This window comes from Pan troglodytes, chromosome 10 (assembly GCF_028858775.2).
Source record: "Pan troglodytes isolate AG18354 chromosome 10, NHGRI_mPanTro3-v2.0_pri, whole genome shotgun sequence".
Lineage (NCBI taxonomy): Eukaryota > Metazoa > Chordata > Mammalia > Primates > Hominidae > Pan > Pan troglodytes.
The window spans coordinates 138,319,661-138,340,363 of NC_072408.2; the positions used below are offsets into that span (position 1 = coordinate 138,319,661).

At 44.7% G+C, this 20,703-nt stretch overlaps 1 long non-coding RNA gene across 1 annotated transcript in view; it reads right to left on the bottom strand.

Annotated features, from left to right (window-relative positions):
* Window positions 1-2,143: 2,143 nt before the first annotated feature.
* The window catches only part of LOC134807527 (uncharacterized), a 34,152-nt gene continuing 15,592 nt past the window's right edge, over window positions 2,144-20,703 (bottom strand). The window contains exons 2-3 of the long non-coding RNA XR_010148214.1: window positions 19,487-19,570; window positions 2,144-5,519 (exon numbers count right to left, since the gene is read on the bottom strand). This is a non-coding gene — a long non-coding RNA (uncharacterized LOC134807527). The remainder of the gene's footprint in view (window positions 5,520-19,486; window positions 19,571-20,703) is intronic.

Here is a 20,703-nt window from a genome sequence, read left to right on the forward strand (position 1 = left end):
TGGACATTTGGGTTGGTTCCAAGTCTTTGCTATTGTGAATAGTGCCGCAATAAACATACGTGTGCATGTGTCTTTATAGCAGCATGATTTATAATCCTTTGGGTATATACCCAGTAATGGGATGGCTGGGTCAAATGGTATTTCTAGTTCTAGATCCCTGAGGAATCGCCACACTGTCTTCCACAATGGTTGAACTAGTTTACAGTCCCACCAACAGTGTAAAAGTGTTCCTATTTCTCCACATCCTCTCCAGCACCTGTTGTTTCCTGACTTTTTAATGATTGCCATTCTAACTGGTGTGAGATGGTATCTCATTGTGGTTTTGATTTGCATTTCTCTGATGGCTAGTGATGATGAGCATTTTTTCATTTGTCTGTTGGCTGCCTAAATGTCTTCTTTTGAGAAGTGTCTGTTCATATCCTTCGCCCACTTATTGATGGGGTTGTTGGTTTTTTTCCTGTAAATTTGTTTGAGTTCTTTGTAGATTCTGGATATTAGCCCTTTGTCAGATGAGTAGATTGCAAAAATTTTCTCCCATTCTGCAGGTTGCCTGTTCACTCTAATGGTAGTTTCTTTTGCTGTGAAGAAACTCTTTAATTAGATCCCATTTGTCAATTTTGGCTTTTGTTGCCATTGCTTTTGGTGTTTTAGACATGAAGTCCTTGCCCATGCCTATGTCCTGAATGGTATTGCCTAGGTTTTCTTCTAGGGTTTTTATGGTTTTAGGTCTAACATTTAAGTCTTTAATCCATATTGAATTAATTTTTGTATAAGGTGTAAGGAAGGGATCCAGTTTCAGCTTTCTACATATGGCTAGCCAGTTTTCCCAGCACCATTTATTGAATAGGGAATCCTTTCCCCATTTCTTGTTTTTATCAGGTTTTTCGAAGATCAGATGGTTGTAGATGTGTGGTATTATTTCTGAGGGCTCTGTTCTGTTCCATTGGTCTATATCTCTGTTTTGGTACCAGTACCATGCTGTTTTGGTTACTGTAGCCTTGTAGTATAGTTTGAAGTCAGGTAGCATGATGCCTCCAGCTTTGTTCTTTTGGCTTAGGATTGTCTTGACAATGAGGGCTCGTTTTTGGTTTCATATGAACTTTAAAGTAGTTTTTTCCAATTCTGTGAAGAAAGTCATTAGTAGCTTGATGGGGATGGCATTGAATCTATAAATTACCTTGGGCAGTATGGCCATTTTCATGACATGGATTCTTCCTATCCATGAGCATGGAATGTTCTTCCATTTGTTTGTGTCCTCTTTTATTTTGTTGAGTAGTGGTTTGTGGTTCTCCTTGAAGAGGTCCTTCACATCCCTTGTAAGTTGGATTCCTAGGTATTTTATTCTCTTTGAAGCAATTGTGAATGGGAGTTCACTCATGATTTGGCTGTTTGTCTGTTATTGGTGTATAACAATGCTTGTGATTTTTGCACACTGATTTTGTATCCTGAGACTTTGCTGAAGTTGCTTATCAGCTTAAGAGATTTTGGGCTGAGACGATGGGGTTTTCTAAATATACAATCATGTCATCTGCAAACAGGGACAATTTGACTTCCTCTTTTCCTAATTGAATACCCTTTATTTCCTTCTCCTGCCTGATTGCCCTGGCCAGAACTTCCAACACTATATTGAATAGGAATGGTGAGAGAGGGCATCCCTGACCTGTGCCAGTTTTCAAAGGGAATGCTTCCAGTTTTTGCCCATTCAGTATGATATTGGCTGTGGGTTTGTTATAAATAGCTCTTATTATTTTGAGATACGTCCCATCAATACCTAATTTATTTAGAGTTTTTAGCATGAAGTGTTGTTGAATTTTGTCAAAGGCCTTTTCTGCATCTATTGAGATAATCATGTGGTTTTTGTCATTGGTTCTGTTTATATGCTGGATTATGTTTATTGATTTGCGTATGTTGAACCAGCCTTGCATCCCAGGGATGAAGCCCACTTGATCATGGTGGATAAGCTTTTTGATGTGCTGCTGGATTCTGTTTGCCAGTATTTTATTGAGGATTTTTGCATCGATGTTCATCACGGATATTGGTCTAAAATTCTCTTTTTTTGTGGTGTCTCTGCCAGGCTTTGGTATCAGGATGATGCTGGCCTCAGAAAATGAGTTAGGGAGGATTCCCTCTTTTTCTATTGATTGGAATAGTTTCAGAAGGAATGGTACCAGCTCCTCCTTGTACCTCTGGTAGAATTCGGCTGTGAATCCGTCTGGTCCCGGACTTTTTTTGGTTGGTAGGCTATTAATTATTGCCTCAATTTCAGCGCCTGTTATTGGTCTATTCAGGGATTCAACTTCTTCCTGGTTTAGTCTTGGGAGGGTGTATGTGTCCAGGAATTTATCCATTTCTTCTAGATTTTCTAGTTTATTTGCATAGAGGTGTCCTACTTTTTTAAATTAAAAATAATAAATTATGCTGTCGGCATGAAGTCAAAACTTGATTCCATTAAAAAAAAAAAAAAAAAAAAAAGATGTGTGGGAGTGTTTGGCTCGGACAGCAGCAGAAATCTTTAAGCCAGGAAGACTGAACAGGCACAAGCAGAGAAGCCTGAGGATGCATCACAGAAGCCAGGCGAGGCCCAGGCCAGCTCAATGCAGGGCACTGAGTAATGAGGAAAGGACACTGACGACTGCAGGCCCCAACCAAAGGGAAGCCAGGGTGACAGTTCCCCCAGGCCCGGCCGTCCAGCCCAGGACTGCAGCTTCACCATCAGTGTTTACAGCAAGAGCCTGTGCAGGAGCCAAAGGGAGGAACAGAAGGAGGTGGGGGAAAGTAAGCCCTTCCGCTTGTGGGCAGATGCACTGTCTTGAAGAGTGCTTGGCATCTTCAAGTAAAATTAGGGTTCCTGGGCCGCAGCCTCCAGTTTCTAACCTAGCATCAGAAGGGACAAATGAAGCTGATCTTAAGCGAGCAACCTGATAACCCACCTGCCAGATTAGGAAAAGCAGGAATAGACTGCTAATGCATCTGCTGGTCCTGGCTGGGCTTTTAATATGTAACCCCCACTGATACCCCAGCTTCCTGTCTTACAGGTACAAGAAGACTGCTGTGAGGTGAAGCTCACAGGGGCAGCCAGGTGACGAGAAGTAATATATTACCTGTCACTTGCACCTGAAGAGTCACGGGGCGGCCTCCAGGACTCACAATCATTGCAGAGCACTCACTCCCAACCAGGCACGTCTATGTTAGAATCCTCTTTGCTGATTGCTTTTCTCTGGATACTGCCCTTGCAGGCAGGGCTGGACAGAAAATGTCCTGGGTAGGACAGATGAGAACGCCTGGGCTGGGACTGCAGAAGGCAGGTGAGTTCCAAGCCTCTGCTACTCCACGTGTGGCACTGGGACCTGCAGCACAGAATCCCCTGGGAGCCTGTCAGAAATGCAGAGTCCCAGGCCTAGCAGTCAGCATCAGGTGGGTCATGAGCACACTGCTCTGAGGAGCACAGGGCTGAGCCACAGCCAGGAGGAAAGCTGCTTTCTCCAGTCAGCACCACACAGAGGGTCAGGAAATACACGTGCTATGGCCATTTTGGTTAAGGTGAGATCAGCTGTGAGCCACTGAAAACCACAAACACAGGAGTTTAAACAAGACAGGAGTTTCCTTCTCTCTCACGAAACAGCATAGAGAAATGTAGTCCTGGGCTGGCGTCATTGTTCACCTTTATAAAGGCAGGAGACTACTCCATCTTGCTTCCCTGGCGTCTTCGATAGTTGATCCTCCTCATGTTCCAAGATGGCTGCATGAGCTCCAGCCCCCACACTGCACTCCATCAGCCTGGAACAGGGAGGCCACCATCCTTATCTGACTCTACTCTCTTCTCCAGTCACCTGACACTTGCGCGCAGCTTCACACAAAGCATAGCAGCCGTCACCTGCATCCTGGGACAAGCCCTGGGAAAGCCTAAGTAATTCTGCCGTGGGGCCAGGCAGGAGGATCTGTGTGCCCTGTGTCCCCCACCCCACATGGAAAGAGCCTGACCAACATCCGTCTACAGGACCCACCAGGGAGGAAAGAGAAAAAGTCACTTCATTTAGGAAACATCTCTCAAAACCCAGGAGATCTGCAGGACTGGGAATAGAATGGAGGGAAGGTACTGTTTGCAATCTCACTGACAAACACAGCTTGTTAACCTAATAGGAGCAGAGGAGTCTCCAGCATATCCAATTATGTCAGCAGGCTGGGCAGGAGTCAGGCCATTATCTCACTCATCTGGACGGACTCCATTATGCCATTGCTCTTTCTTGATTAAATCTTCTCTAACGATGTCTGTCCAGGGAGGGAGAGAATCATTGCATCTGCTGGAGGAGATGTGACGGTGGCAGGTGGTGTCCCCAAGGACCAGCACCACCTAGCCCCTCTCCCAGCCCTGGGGCCTTGAGCTGGTTTCACCCCTAACCTCTGCCCTTGACCACAGTGAGGAGCATTGTTCCTGCTAATGGTCACTCCAGCCCGTGGCTCATCTTTGATTCTGTCTTCTTCATTCTCTCGGAAACACTTTAGACAGCTGACTAGTTCTTCCACCTTGTAAATGAACTATTGATTGTTCTCTCTGGCACTGCATTCTCAATCTTCCTCCTGCCTCTGTGACTTTTTATCTGTCTCCACTATTGTCTTGTCTCCGCCTCATGACACCTAAACGTAGATATTCCCCAAGGCTCGATTATCAGCCACGCTCTCTTTGGAAACTCTCACTTGGGACTCCATCTCCCCCATATGAAACATTTCCTTCTCTGCATCTCCAGTTCAACTCTCTCTCCCCACACTCTGTCTCCTCTGAAGTCCTGCCGTGTGACATCCCTGGCATGGGCAGGGCGCATCCAGTCATCTGACACCCCAACACCCACTCTCACCATTCTCCTGACACCCAGGTCCACATCGTCTCATGATCCACAACTAAGGTTTAGGAGTGTGTTGGATCTGACCACTGGGAGAATTTACCAGCCAGCACCAGCAGCCCTCTTAACTCCTCCAGCGTGCACAGACGCGGACTCTTGACTGATGAGAGGCCACGTAACAAACAACTAGTCTGATGGTCATTGACAAATTGGGTGTCATTGATGGCACTTAATGGCACCAAGAGCTAGAATTCTTTAAGTCGCAACTTCCTGAAAAGCAGGGCTGTCTCCTTCCATTGAGCACTGTTCTCTCATAAGAGACACTGGGAAATACTGTCTAAAGGTCCACCCTAGGGACTCATAAATATCTAAAATCCCATGTTGAGGAGGTGTGACTGAGAGGGGCAGCAGATTGAAGTCTCTCACCCTTCTTAGCTGGGTGGCCATTTAGTAAAGGCAAATGATCAGCTCCCAATACCAAGGCATCCAAGCATTTCACATGCAAAAAACAAGTATCTAAGGTTGAAATGTGTCATGCATCCCCTGGAGGTGCCCTGACCTCCACAAAGAGCCATTTGGAACATCTTGGCACAGTTAATTACTCCCTCTTACCTGGAAAGGTGACTGAGTTAATGCATGTCCCACTGAGATATATCAGCTTTGGTAGGAGATCTCTTGCAGCTAAGAAGGAATCATGATACAGAACTTTAGAAACCAGGCAGACCATCAAATCAGTTGTTTGTTACACGGCCCCTCACTCAGTCAGGGGAGTCCACATCTGTGCATGCTGGAGAAATTGATAGGGCTGCTGGTGCTGGGTGATGGGGCATAAATTCCCCCAATGGTTAGTATTGATGGCTATGGCCTCTTTCCAAAGAAATAAGCTCTCAGAATTACACACAGTGGCTGAAGCCATTTTTAGCAGGTGGAGGCCACATATCACAGCCACAGAGATTTGTTTCCTTAGACCTTAATGATTATTTCTCATTCTGATGGCCAATCCCTCATTGAGGGCAAAGATAAAATGGTTTCCGGGAGAATGGACACAAACCCTATCTCCCACACCCCCATCAGTGCTCCCGACCTGCTCATTGACAGGATTTGAGGAGAGCCCAAAGATCCCACTTACTGCAGAAGATGAACAAGCAGAATCTCAGAGCACCCAGTTCCCTTTCTCTAAAGAGTACAGGATGTTGTCAGGATAAACTGATCCTTCCAAGCACTATCTAGTGTGAAGAAATCTCCTGAGGCTTATTATAGCAGAGTCTTCAACGTCAGCATTCATGGGAATCACCCAGAGGGTTTGTTAAAACATAGATTGCTGGGCTCTACTCCTGCAGTGTCTGAGCAGGTCTGGGAAGCAGGACTGAAAATTTGTATTTCTACCAAGTTTCCAGGTGATGCCGATGCTGCTGGCCCAGGGACCCCACTTTGAGAACCACTGGATTTAATGGGAAAGGAGCAATATTGCCAGATGGCACAGGAACCAGTGCTATGCTCCTCCTAAAGAACTATTATCCAAAAAGCAGGCCCTACTGTAGGGCTGGCTGCTGACCTGAGGGATTTGTGAGAGTCAACCCCAGGGTTCTTGGGAGATGTGGCCCCAGTTAACCTGGAGTCACAGGTGGCTCTGGCAAGCATCCCTCTCCCACCTGCCCTTTTCACAGGCCCGCACTCAGGGTCTTGGCAGTTGGAAGCATGTGGTGAGAGTCACTAGGTCATCATTGGCTTTCCCTAAGGTTGTGTGGCAAAATCCCCACGTCAGTTCGAGGCCACGCCCTGCAAGTCAGTTCCTCAGAGAAGGCCCTACCTGTTGACACAGAGGATGAAAAAGAAGCTAACAAAATGTAGAAGCTGGCACTGGAGTAGAGGGCATGGGCAGGGGAACAAACCCTTGCAAACCCCACTGCCCACACATGTGGCTGTTCCCACTCTGCACACTGTCTCCCTCAGCGTGGGTGGAAGTGTCTCTGGGCCATATGCTTGGGGAAGCACTGATCATTAAATTAGCCCTGCTCTTGCTCCAATTAAGACTCCCATCTGTTTCACTCATTAACCACCGCTGGCCTGTTCCTGCCTCTGGTGTTTCACTTCATATTTCAAAGGAGTCGACTGCCTCTCTCCAGCCAAAATCACAAAGGGTCCAGGTTGTAAATCAGGTGGGGCTCAAGGGCAGCCCCTCCCGAGTTCTAAGTCACTATAGTCACACTTCCGCTCAGGCCCTTTGGGGTCCCTGCCCACCACACAGCCACCTGATGAGCCCCATCTACTCCTTGTCACTCACGGATTCTCGCCTCTCCTCAGTGGGGTCTTCCTCCCACCCACCGGTGAGCTCCAAGGCTTGATCCTTCACAGCCCATCACACCTGGTGTATGCCTCAGTTTACCCCTCATCACCTGGCCCAATGACTGAGACTCTGTCTCCCTCATAGACTACAGGTTCCCTAAAGGCTGGGACTTGGTCTTTTTGTCTCTGTAACCCCAAAGTGCATCCCAGCACCAGGACTCAGAAGCCCTCAGGAAATGAACATTGAAAGAGTGAGTGAATGAATGAATGAATGATGAACAAATGGATGGACGTGCAAAACTGCTGCACACGGATCTGGCACCTCCCTGGAGGAGGTGAGACATGGCCATAATGAGCTTCCTTGTCAAGAGCCCAAGAGCCTGGCAATGACAGCTCCTGGCAATGGGTGCCTATAAAACCCAGAATTGTTTCAGCACTTCGGCTCTCAGAGAAACTGCAGCCAGCTTGTTCTCATAAGACTAATGCAATAAAAATAAAACACCTGTTTCTGGGAAACAAAAATATCATGCATTATTCAGCTACGATCTTTAGATCCCGGGAAACCGTATCTGAAAGGATCAATCACTGAGAAATAGGTACCAAAATGTGCTACTTTTAAAGTGATGGTCTGTTGTTTCTTAAAATGAACAACAAAAGATCTTTGGGGAACAGGCCTAGCTGAAGCTCTCTGAGGACTCTCAACATAGGCAGAGCTGCCAGTGACCCTGGTCAAACACAGAAGGAGAGGGGTCCCTGGATCTGGAGGAGGCTCTGGGCAGGGGGGATCGTAGCGAAGATGCGCTTTCCTCTCTGATGCCATGACCCCCTTCTGTTTCCCCAAGGCCAGCCCTGGTCTGGGGGGCTCCAACCTTCCCACATCCACCTGCTCCTGGGTGCACTTCCGTGGGGCTCTCACCCTCAAACCCCGCCCCCAGGATCCCAGATCCCACTCATAAAACCTGAACATTCTCTGCTTCTTTCTCGGGAGTCTGGAATCATGATCAGTAAGTCCAGACTTTTTTTGAAAATGCCAAAGCCAAAGCCAGGCCATGGGGCCCAAGGAAGCATTCCTCTCATCCTCCTCTGAATACTGGGCATGGAGAAAACCAGGAGACACAGACTCAGAAAGGGCCAAGTCCATTTCCTAAAGATGTTATAATTGCTCACTTCCCAGCTAGCTCTGATGCCTGCAAGCTCTTCACCAACCCCAGGAGGTGAGCGTCATGCAAATGATACCAATTTCCCACCCCGTGTCCTGTCTCTGAATAGACAGGAAGTACATGAGTCAGTAGCATTTGACACTCACAGAGGAAGGTGCTGCTGAGAGAGGCCTGGGACAAGCAAGAGGAAGGAACAGACTCAGGGGAAGACGGTGAGGGTGGCATGTGGCAGAGCCGCCCACCAGCACCCAGACCACCTCCTAGGCCCTGTGCACGTGGAGACTGAGTGAGGACTTCCCAGAGTCTGCAGGTGGTGCCCACCCTGTCCTCCGAGGGAAAGTGAGACAGTCACCCCAGGCTGGGCTGAGCAGCCCACGGGTTGCTGCAACCCTCACACTGCACCTCACTATTCCCTAAAGGGTCCTGCAGGCCTGGCCCCATCCCTTCTCTGGCCACATCTGTGTCAGGGATTCCAGGACCATCCCCAGGTTCAGAGACTCCCAGGACTCAGGCTGCAATTTATTACAGTGAAAGGACAACCTGCAAAAACAGCAAAGAGAAAGGCACAAGGGGAACCAGGCACAAGCTCCCAGAGTCCCCTCCCTGGGGAGTCACACAGCACATGTCTAATTCCCCAGCGATGAGATGTGACAACACATGCGAGTGCTGTCTATGAGGGACACTCACTAGAGACTCGGCGCCCAGGGTTTACTGGGGTCTGGTCATGTCAGCACCTGTGCCTGGCATAGTCCAAAATCCCAGCCTCTCAGAGGGAAAGCAGGTCCTCAGCATAAACCCTATTGTTTGCACACGCAGCCATTCGGTGAATCAGTGTGGGGGCCTGTTTATCGGCAAAGCTCCCAGGCCCCAGCTGAGGGCCAACCTTGCCAGCAGGCCTCTGCAGGGAGGGCATCTTTGGCCTTCATGGTTAATTCCTTCTGCACAAGTACCACCTCTGTTCCACCCACGCTCACTGTCCCCAGCCACATGAGCTCCCACCAGCACCTCGACCTCCTGCAGGCTCAGCCTGGCCCCGCTCCCACCTCCATCCATGCACAGCTGGCTCCTTGTTGGCATCCAGGGCTCAGATCAATGTCACCTCCCCACAGTCACCTCCTCCCCACAACCACCCAGTCTACAGTAGCCTGCGTCCTACGTACCACCACACAGCACAGTGTTAGGCCCTCCCCACACTGTTCTCAAATGTTCTTATTTGTTTACTACCTGTCCTTGCTGGGATGCCAGTTCCCAGAGAACAGGAGCCTGGTCTGTACCCTCAGATCCTAACCAGTGTGTGCACATGATGAATGCACGTGTGATGGTTACTACTTAGTATCAACCTGATCGGATTGAAGGATACAAAGTATTGATCCTGGGTGTGTCTATGAGGCTGTTGCCAAAGGAGATTCACATTCGAGTCAGTGGGCCGGGAAAGGCAGACCCGCCCTTAATCTGGGTGGGCACCATCTAATCAGCTGCCTGCTCAGCTCAAATATAAGCAGGCAGAAAAATGTGAAAAGAGAGACCGGCCTAGCCTCCCAGCCTACACCTTTCTCCCGTGCTGGATGCTTCCTGGATGATCCCTTGAACTGGACTTGGACTTGGACTGGCTCTCCTTGCTCCTCAGCCTGCAGACGGCCTATTGGGGGACCTTGTGATCGTGCGAGTTAATACTTAAGAAGCTCCCCTTTATCTATCTATCTATCTATCTATCTATCTATATATATATATATGTTTGTGTGTGTGTGTGTCTGTATTCCACTAGTTCTGTCCCTCTAGAGAACTCTAACACAGCACATAAGAAGACGGGTGTTCATGAATACCTGAGTGAATGAAATTAAAAGTGTTCTGGGAACTGAGATGTTAATACACTCCTGTGTTGGGATTGTTCTCAGAGGACCCGGCTGTAGCATTCACAGCAAGGTGAGGCATCCCAGGGCCATGCTGCCTCTGGCCTCACTTCCTGCTCCTCTGCCCCTCACTCTGCATGCCCAGCATCTGAGCCCCTGACTGCCCCCCTCCCTAAAACCTTCATCTGCCCAAGGTCCATGCCCTGGCTGTCCATGGGGCTAATGTGTGCCTTTATGTTTGCTCACATGTCACCTCAGCAAGCCCTTGCCTGAGCAGGTAATTTAAATGGAACTTCCTCAGCCCTGGCGGCCTCATCCACCCCGAACGGTACCATGGCTGTATTCACCCAAGGCACGTTCAGGCTTCTAACAGTTTCAATACTTATTTATGATGGGCATCATTTGTCTGTCATCCCTGACTAGAATGAAAGCTCAAATAAAGCAGTGACTTTAACAAATCCCCAGTGAGTCTTCCATAAATATTTGCTAAGTTGGTGAAGGACTCCTCGGTAGCAGGGCCACACACACACACGTCCTGACTCACAGAGTATTGAGAGGATTAACTAAGACGATGGTAGATCAAAGGCTCAGCTCAGTGCCTGCCTAGGGTGTTCTGCACACCTGCCACCCATTACCTACATTAGCTGACACTGAGCACCTCAGGAGTTCCGAGTGACCTTGTACAAACATGGTCTGAACTGGACCTAAGAAGCAGGTGGGCATTGACGGCAGAGAGGGAGGGAGCAGCAGGTCAGAGACAGAGGGGTGGTACACAGGTGCAGGGTGGACACACAGGTGTGTCTCTCTGGGGACAGTGAAAGTAGCGGTCTCAAGGGTGGCAGGGTTTAGTAGTGGTCTCAAGGGTGCCAGGGTTTAGAAAAGAGAGTGAGAGATTTTGCTGGAGACGAGAGCTGGGGGCAGACTTCTGGTTCCAGAATGGTGACATAGGACCAGGTCCAATGGTTCATACCTGTAATTCCAGTTACTTGGGAGGCTGAAGCAGGAGAATTGCTTGAACCCAGGAGGCGGAGGCTGCAATGAGATCATGCCACTGCACTCCAGGCTGGGTGACAGAGTGAGACTCTCTCTCAATTTTTTTAAAATTGGTGACATAGAAGCAAGCTGGCTTCACTCTCCTCCATCCCCACCCACTGCCACAGAAAACTAAAAACAAACATACAGGGCCAAGATGATCCCCAACAATATCCTAGAACTCAAATATGAGGATGGGCCACTTCCCAGGGCCACAGAGAAGTGACAAAACTCTGAGCAGATGGTAAGAGAATCAAATTTTCATATCCATGATGCCCCACCAAGCACATGAAAATTTTCCTGTCTCAGTTTCTACACCGGAAAAAGTGAACTTGAGGTGGGCAATTACCTTTCCCACCATCTTGGAGTCCCTGGCAGGAAACTTGTCTCTGTCTCAACCCACGGAAGCATTGAGAGAGTGCCTAAAGGGAGAAATATTCCTGAGGACAGCCAGAGACAAAGCGGGGAGGTGGGACTACCATCCCAGCCCCGGAAACTCTGCTCTGTAACTCAGCCAAAGGAGACACCAAGCCACAGTGACTATTCAGCAGCACGATGCCGTAGGAGATATGTTCCACAGGACCCCTGGGCACAACCCCGAGCCAGCCTTCCCCACGCTACCGGGATATCCCTTTTGGGCCCTCCTCCATTCAGACAGGGAGCACTCCGATAGTTTGCTAGAGCCAAGGCCAACCTGAGGTTAAGGGATCGTCTACTGCTAAAAAGGGGCAGCAACCTAGCAGGAAAACATTGAAGAAATTCAACAGGTAAATTGCAAACATACCCAGTAAAAAACAAGCCAAGCCAGATAGAGAACACTGGAATAAATAACCTTCAGTGCAAAGACATAAATATACATTCACAAGAAACAGCAGCAAACAGGGAACCATGGTCTCCCCAAGTGGACAAAGCAAGAAACCAGTGACTGGCTCCATATGAGACAGTGATACGAGCTCTTACCAAGAATTCAAAATTACAGTTTTAAGGAAACTCAGGGATCTCCAGCATAACACTAAAGACATTTGTCAGAGAAATTGAACTAAAACATTGAAATAATTTTAACAATCAAACAGAAATCTTAGAAGTGAGAAATACATTTACTGAACTGAAAAATTTATTAAAGTCTTTCAACGGCAGAATGGATCAAGCAGAGAAAATCATCAGTGAGCTTGAAGACAGGCTATTTGAAATTATAGAGGAGAAAAAAAAAGGATGAAAAGAAGATCACCTACAAGATACAGAAAATTACCTCAAAAGATCAAATCTAAGAATTTTTTTTTTTTTTGAGAGATAGGTCTCACCCTCATTGCTCAGGCTGGAGTGCAGTGGTGCAATCACAGCTTACTGCATCCTTGACCACCCAGGCTGAAAGGATCCTCCCACCTCAGCCTGCTAAGTAGCTGGAACTACAGGCATACAACCACCATGCCCAGCTAATTTATTTAGATTTTTGTAGAGACCGGGTCATACTATGTTGCCCAAGCTGATCCCGAACTCCTGGCTCAAGCCATCCTCTCACTCCCACCTCAGCCTCCCAAAGTACCAGAATTACAGATATGAGCCACCACACCTGGCTCAAGTCTAAGAACTATTGGTGTTCAAGAGGAAGTTGAGCAAAAGCAAGGAGTGGAAAGATTATTCAAAGAAATACTACATAAAACTTTTCAAAACTTGAGAAAGATATAAATATTCTGATATGGTGAGGCTTTGTGTCCCCACCCAAATCTCATCTTGAATTATAATCCCCACAATCCCCAGGTGTCAGTGGAGAGACGAGGTGGAGGTCATTGGACCAAGGGGGCGGTTTCCCCCATGCTGTTCTCATTATAGTGAGTGGGTTCTCGTGAGATCTGACGGTTTTATAAGTGTGTGGTAGTTTCTGCTGTTTGTTCTCCCTCGGGCTGCCTTGTGAAGATGTCTTGCTTCCCTTTTGCCTTCCGCCATGATTGTAAGTTTCCTGAGCCCTCCCCAGCTATGTGGAACTGTGAGTCAATTAAACCCCCACCTTTATAAATTACCCAGTCTCATGCAATTCTTTATAGCCGTGTGAGAATGGACTAACACATATCCAGATTCAGGAAGATCAGAGAACACCAAACAGATTTGACCCAAATAAAACTACCCCAAGGCATATGCAGGGTCCAACTCTACCGGGCTTTGCAGCTGCTCTCCCCATGTGCAGAGACGAGAGATTGTAAGAAAGAAAGACACAAGACAAAGAGATAAAAACAGCTGGGCCCAGGGCACCACTACCACTAAGACGCAGAGACCAGTAGTGGCCCCGAATGGCTGTGCGCACTGATACTTATTGCATACAAGACAAGGGGGCAGGGTAAGGAGGGTGAGACGTCCAAGTCATTGATAAGGTCAAGCAAGTCACATGATCATAGGACAGGGGGCCCTTCCCTTTTAGGTAGCCGAAGCAGAGAGGGAAGGCAGCAAACGTCAGCATTTTCTTCTATGCACTTATAAGAAAGATCAAAGACTTTAAGATTTTCACTATTTCTTCTTCTGCTATCTACTACGAACTCCAAAGAGGAACCAGGAGTGCGGGAGGAGCATGAAAGTGGACAAGGAGTGTGACCATTGAAGCCCCACAGGGAGGGGGTTAGGTCTCCGGATGACTGCGGGCAGGCCTGGAGAATATCCAGCCTCCCACAGGAAGCTGGTGGAGCAGAGTGTTCCCTGACTCCTCCAAAGACGGGAGACTCCCTTCTGCAGTCTGCTAAGTAACGGGTGCCTTCCCAGGTACTGGCATTATCGCTTGACCAAGGAGCCCTCAAGCGGCCCTTATGTGGGCATGACAGAGGGCTCACCTCTTGCCTTCTAGGTCACTTCTCACAATGTCCCTTCAGCACCTGACCCTATACCCTCAGGTTATTCCTAGGTTATATTAGTAATGCAACAAAGAGTAATATTAAAAGCTAATGATTAATAATGTTTATAATAATGATTGATAATTGTCCATGATCATCTCTATATCTAATTTGTATTATAACTATTCTTATTCTAACTATTTTCTTTATTATACTGCAACAGTTTGTGTCTTCAGTCTCTTGCCTCGGCACCTGGGTAATCCTTCGCCCACAGCATAGAGTAAATTCTCAAAGGTCAAGGACAAAGAGAGGATCCTAAAAGCAGCAAGAGAGAAAAGCAAATAACATATAAAGGAATTCCAATTTGTCTGGCAACAGACTTCTCAATGGAAACCATACAGAGCAGGAGGAAGTGGGACAAAATTTTCAAAGTGCTAAAAGAAAAAAGCTGCCATCCAAGAATACTGTATCTAGCAAAGCTATTCTTCAAATATGAGGGGGAGATAAAGTCTTTCCCAGGCAAGCAAAAGCTAGGAGAATTCACCACCACCAGACCTGTTTTACAAGAAATACTAAGGGGAGTTCTTACATCTGAAAGGAAAAAAAATGCCACACATACAAAAAAGAATGAAATCATGTCCCTTGCAGCAACATAGATGCAGCTGGAGGCCACTATCTTAAGCAAATTAATGCAGGAACAAAAAAATCAAATCCTGCAAGTTCTCACTTATAAGTGGGAGCTAAACACTGGGTACTGATGGACATAAAGATGGACCCAATAGATCCTGGGGATTACTACAGGGAGAGAGAGGGAAGGGGCAAGGGTTGAAAAATGCTTGGGTACTATGCTCAGTACCTGGGTGATGTGATCAATTGTACCCCAAACCTCAGCATCACACAAGATACCCATGTAACAAACTTGCACATGTACCCCCTAAATCTAAAATAAAAGTTGAAATTATAAAAAATTAAATAAGACTTTAAAAAAAACACTAACATGCAAAAAGAAAATACTTGAAGAAACAAAACCTAATGGTAAAATTCAGTACAATGACAACCCCAGACTACTCCAATACTGTAACTGTGATATGCAATCCACTCAAAACTCTAGTATGAAGCCTGAAAGACAAATCTATCAAAAACAAAAGTAGCTAGAGCAACCCATTGAGAGAGAAGCAATATAAAACATGTAAACTGAGACAAGTGGCAAAATCTGGGGGGCTGGAGTTAAAGTGGAGTTTCTCGAATAGTTTTTTCAGTGTTGGTTTCACACTAAAAGAACTTTACTTTTTTATCTAAAATAAGTGACTATCTTTTTCAATTAACTAGTTATATCTATAAGATGTTTTTTCTAAGCTTCAAACTAACCAGAATGCAAAAACCTATAACAAATATATTAAAAATAAAAAGCAACGAATTAAAACATACTAACTACCAGAGGAAATAACCACAAAGAAAGTCAGCAAGAAAAGAAAAAATAAAAAGAGGAGTTACAAAACAAACAGAAAACAAGGCACAAAATGGCAATAGTAAGTCTTCACTTATCAAGAATAATACTTAATGTAAATGGACTCAGCTCTCCAGTTAAAATACAGAGTGGCTGAATGGATAAAGAAACAAGATCCAACTATATGCTGCCTATAAGAAACCCACCTCACCTAGAAAGACACTCAGAAACTAAAAGTAAAAAGACAGAAAAAGATATTTCATGCAAACTGAAACCAAAAAGAGCAGAGGTAGCTGTACTTATATCACATAAAATAGACTACAAGTCAAAAGACTATAAAAGAAGACAAGGAAAGTCACTATATAAAGATAAAAGTGAGTCAATTCAGCAAGAAGATATAACAATTATAAATATCTATTCACCTAACACCAGAGTATATAAACATTAATAGATCTAAAGAGAGAGATAGACTACAATACAGTAATAGTAGGGGACTTCAACACCCCACTCTCGGTGATGGACAGATCATGCAAACAAAATCAACAAAGAAACACTGGAGTTAAACTATACACTAAACCAAATAGGTTTAACTGACACTTATAGGACATTTCACCCAACTGCTGCAGAATACACATTATTTTCATCAGCATATGGAACAGTCTCCAGAATATACCATATCTTAAGCCTCAACAAATTCAAAAAGGTAGAAATCACATCAAGTATTTTCTAACCACAATGGAATAAAACTAGAAATCAATAAAAGAGGAAACTCAGAAACTGCACAAACACATGGAAATTAACCAGCATGCTCCTGAATGATGAATGTACAATGAAGAAATTAAGAAGTTAATAAAGAAATTTAAAAATGTGTTGAAACAAATAAAAATGGAAATGCAACATACCAAAAGCTATGGGATACAGCAAATGCAGTACTAAGAGGGAGGTTTATAAAAAGAAACACCTACAACACAAAAGTAGAAAGACTTCAAATAAATAACCCAACAATGCACCTCAAGGAACTAGAAAGGCAAGAAAAAAATGCAAAATTAATAGAAGGACAGAAATAATAAAGTACAGAGCAGAAATAAGGGAAAATGAGACTAAAAAACAATACATAAGATCAATAAAATGAAAAGTTGGGTCTTGAAAAGATAAATGAAATTAACAAACCTTTAGCAAGACAAAGAAAAAAGAGAGAAGAGCCAAATAAATAAAATTAGAAATTAAAAAGAAGACGTAACAACGGAGACCACAGAACTACAAATAATTAGAAACTATTATGAACAACAATACACCAACAAACTGAAAAACCTAGAAGAAATGGATAAATTCCTGAACACATGCAATATACCAAGATTGAACCATGAAGAAATAGGAAACCTAAGCAAACCAAGAATGAGATCAAAGCTGTAACAAACAGTCTCCCAGCAAAGAAAAGCCCAGGACCTGATGGCTTCACTGCTGAATTCTACCAAACATTTAAAAAAGAACTAATACCAATTCTACTCAAATGCTTCAAAAAAAAAAATCAAAGGGAAGGGAATATTTCCAGACTCATCTATGAGGCCAGCATTACCTTGATACCAAAGCCAGCCAAGGATACAACAACAACAACAAAAACTACAAGCCAGTATCACTGATGAACAAATATGCAAAAATACTCAACAAACTACTGGCAAATGAAATTCAGCAACATATTAAAAAGATCATTTACCATGATCAAGTGGGATTCATCCCAAAGATGCAAGGATGGCTCAACACATGCAAATCAATAAATGTGGTACATCACATTAACAGAACCAAGGAAAAAACCATATGATCATTTCAATAGATGCTGAAAAAGCATTTGATAAAATTCAACATCCCTTCATGATAAGAACCTGTAACTGGGAATAGAAGGAACATATCTCAAAATAAAAAAGGCCATAAATGACAAACCCACAGCCAACCAAACACTGAAAGGGGAGAAACTGAAAGCCTTTTCTGGAAGATCAAACAAGAAAAGGATGCCCACTTTCACCACTTTTATTCAGCATAATATTAGAGGCTGGGCATGGTGGCTCACGTCTGTAATCCCACATTTTGGGAGGCCAAGGCAGGCAGATCACTTGTGGTCAGGAGTTTGAAACCAGCCTGACCAGCATGGTGAAACCCCATCTCTACTAAAAATACAAAAATTAGCCTGGCGTGGTGGCACACATCTGTAGTCCCAGCCACTTGGGAGGCTGAGGTGGGAGGATTGGTTGAGCCAGGAGGTCAATGCTGCAGTGAGCCAAGATCACGCCACTGCACTCCAGCCTAGGCAACAGAGTGAGACTCTGTCTCAAAACAAAACAAAACAGGGTCAGGTGCGGTGGCTCACATCTGTAATCCCAGCACTTTGGGAGGCCAAGGCGGTGGATCACGAGGTCAGGAGATCAAGACCATCCTGGCTAACACAGTGAAACCCCATCTCTACTAAAAATACAAAAAATTAGCTGGGCATGGTGGCAGGCGCCTGTAGTCCCAGCTACTCGGGAGGCTGAGGCAGGAGAATGGCGTGAACCCAGGAGGCGGAGCTTGCAGTGAGCCAAGATCGTGCCACTGCACTCCATCCTGGGCGACAGAGCAAGACTCCGTCTCAAAAAAAAAAACATAATAGGAGAAGTCCTGACCAGAGCAACTAGGCAAGAGAAAGAAATAAAGAACATTCGAATTGTAATGGAAGAAGTCAGATTATTCTTGTTTGCAGATGACATGATTTTATATTTAGAAAAACCTAAAGACTCCACCAAAAACCTATTTGAACTGATAAACAAATTCAGGAAACCTGCATGATACAAAATCAATGTATAAAAATCAGTGGCATTTATATACACCAGCAGTGAACAATTTGAAAAAGAAATCAAGAAAGCAATCCCATTTACAATAGCTACAAAGAACATAAAATTCCTAAGAATAAATTTAACCAAAGATCTGAACAATCTATACAAATTATAAAACACTGATGAAAGAAATTGAAGAGGACACCAAAAAATAGAAAGATATTCCATGCTCATGGATTGGAGAGTTAACATCATTAAAATGACAATACTACCCAAAGCAATTTACAGGTTCAATGCAATCTCTATCAAAATGCCAGTGACATTCTTCACAGAAATAGAAAAACAATCCTAAAATTCATATAACCACAAAAGACCCTGAATAACCAAAGCCATCCTGAGCAAAAAGAACAAAGCTGGAGGTATCACATTACCTGACTTCAATATGCTGCAAAGCTTGGTAAGCAAATAGGCATGGTACTGGCCTAAAAACAGACACACAGACCAATGGAACAGAGTGGAGAACCCAAATAAAAATTCACACAGTTACAATCAACTCACTTTTACCAAAGGCACCAAGAACACAGTGTGGAAAGGGCAGTCCCTCTAATAAATGGTTCTGGGAAAACCGTATAACCATATGTGGAAGAATGAAACTAGATTCCTATCTCTCACCATGTAGAAAAATAAAATCAAAATGGATTAAAGACCTGAAGCTATGAAACTACTAGAAGAAAACACTGAGGAAATGCCCCGGGACATTGGTCCGGGCAAATATTTTTTGAGTAAGACCTCGAACGCATAGGCAACAAAAGCAAAAATAGACAACTGGGATTACATCAGGCTAAAAAAAAAAACTTCTGCACAGCAAAGAAAGCAACCAAATAGAGACAACCCACAGAATGGGAGGAAATATTTACAAACTATCTAACAAGGGACTAAAAACCGAAGTATATAAGGAGTTCAAACAGCTCTACAGCAAAATAATAATAATAATAATAATAATAACAAATAAACTGATTAGAAGAGGGGCAAAATATCCAAATAGACATTTCACTAAAGAAGACATACAAATAGCCAACGAGTATATGAAAAATAGTCAACACCACTAATCATCCAAGAAATGCAAATCAAAACCACAAGGAGCTCACCCCAGTTAGAATGGCTTTTACCTAAGGGAATAACGGATGCTGTTGAGGATATGGAGAAAGGGGAACCTTTGTACACTGTTGGTGGGAATGCAAATTAGTACGTACCATCACTATGGAAAACAGTATGGAGGTTCCTCAGAAAACCAGTTTTCTATGATCCAGCAATTCCACTGGTACTGGGTATATATCCTAAAGAAAAGAAATCAGTATTTAAGTGATACCCGCACTTCCATATTGAATGCAGCACTAGTCACAATAGCCAAAATATGGAATCAACCTAAATGCTCATTGGTGGATGAATGGATAAGAAAATGGGGTGCATATACACAATGGAGTACTATTCAGCCATAAACAATAATGATATCCTGTCATTTGCAGGAACGCAGATGGAACTGGAGGTCATTAGGTTAAGTGAAACAAGCCAAGCACAGAAAGACAAATGTCACATATGTTCTCACTCCTATGTGGGAGCTAAAGCAGTGGATCACAGGAAGACAGAGAGTAGACTGGTAGTTACCAGAGGGTGGGAAGGGTAGGGAAGAGAGGTGGATGAATGAGTACAAATCCCAGAGGGAGGGAACGGTAGGGAAGAGAGGTGGATGAATGAGTACAAATCCCAGAGGGAGGGAACGGTAGGGAAGAGAGGTGAATGAGTCGGTACAATCTGCAGTGTGGTATAAGCAGGAAGACCTGGTGTTTGGTAGATCAGCAGGGTGGCTACCGTTCACATTAATCTGTTCTACATTTCAAAATAGCTAGAAGAGAACAATTTGAATGTCCCCAGCCTAAAGAAAAGATAAATATTTAAGGTAATGGACATCTCAATTACCCTGATTTGATTATATGAATGTATGAAATTATCACATGTATCCCCAAAATATGTACATCTATTATGTATCAAAAAATTAAAAATTTTAAACATTAACAACAACAACAAAAAAAGAGCTAGGGACAGACTGGCCAATCTTGAATGCCAGGATGAGGGCCTCAGGAGCTGAGGGTTGGAGTGAGCAAGGGTCAGGCTCCGCTCCTCCCTGGCCAGGTCACCAGAGGGCCAGGGGACCAGCCTGTGTGGCCGATGGAAGAGGAAAGGACAAGGCTTCGACCCCACGAGCATCTTTTCTCACACAGGGCACAGCCCTCAAAGGTTTCCATGGGCTGAACAAGCCCAGGAAGGCTGGAGCCTCTTGTCCATTTAATTTACAGTGTTTGGAATTCACTACAGAATAATTCTCTCATCGATTTGCGACTGACATATTTACTGTTTTTCTTTTCAGATTAGGAAAGATATGGAGATGCAAAAGTAACTTTATGTCAGACCT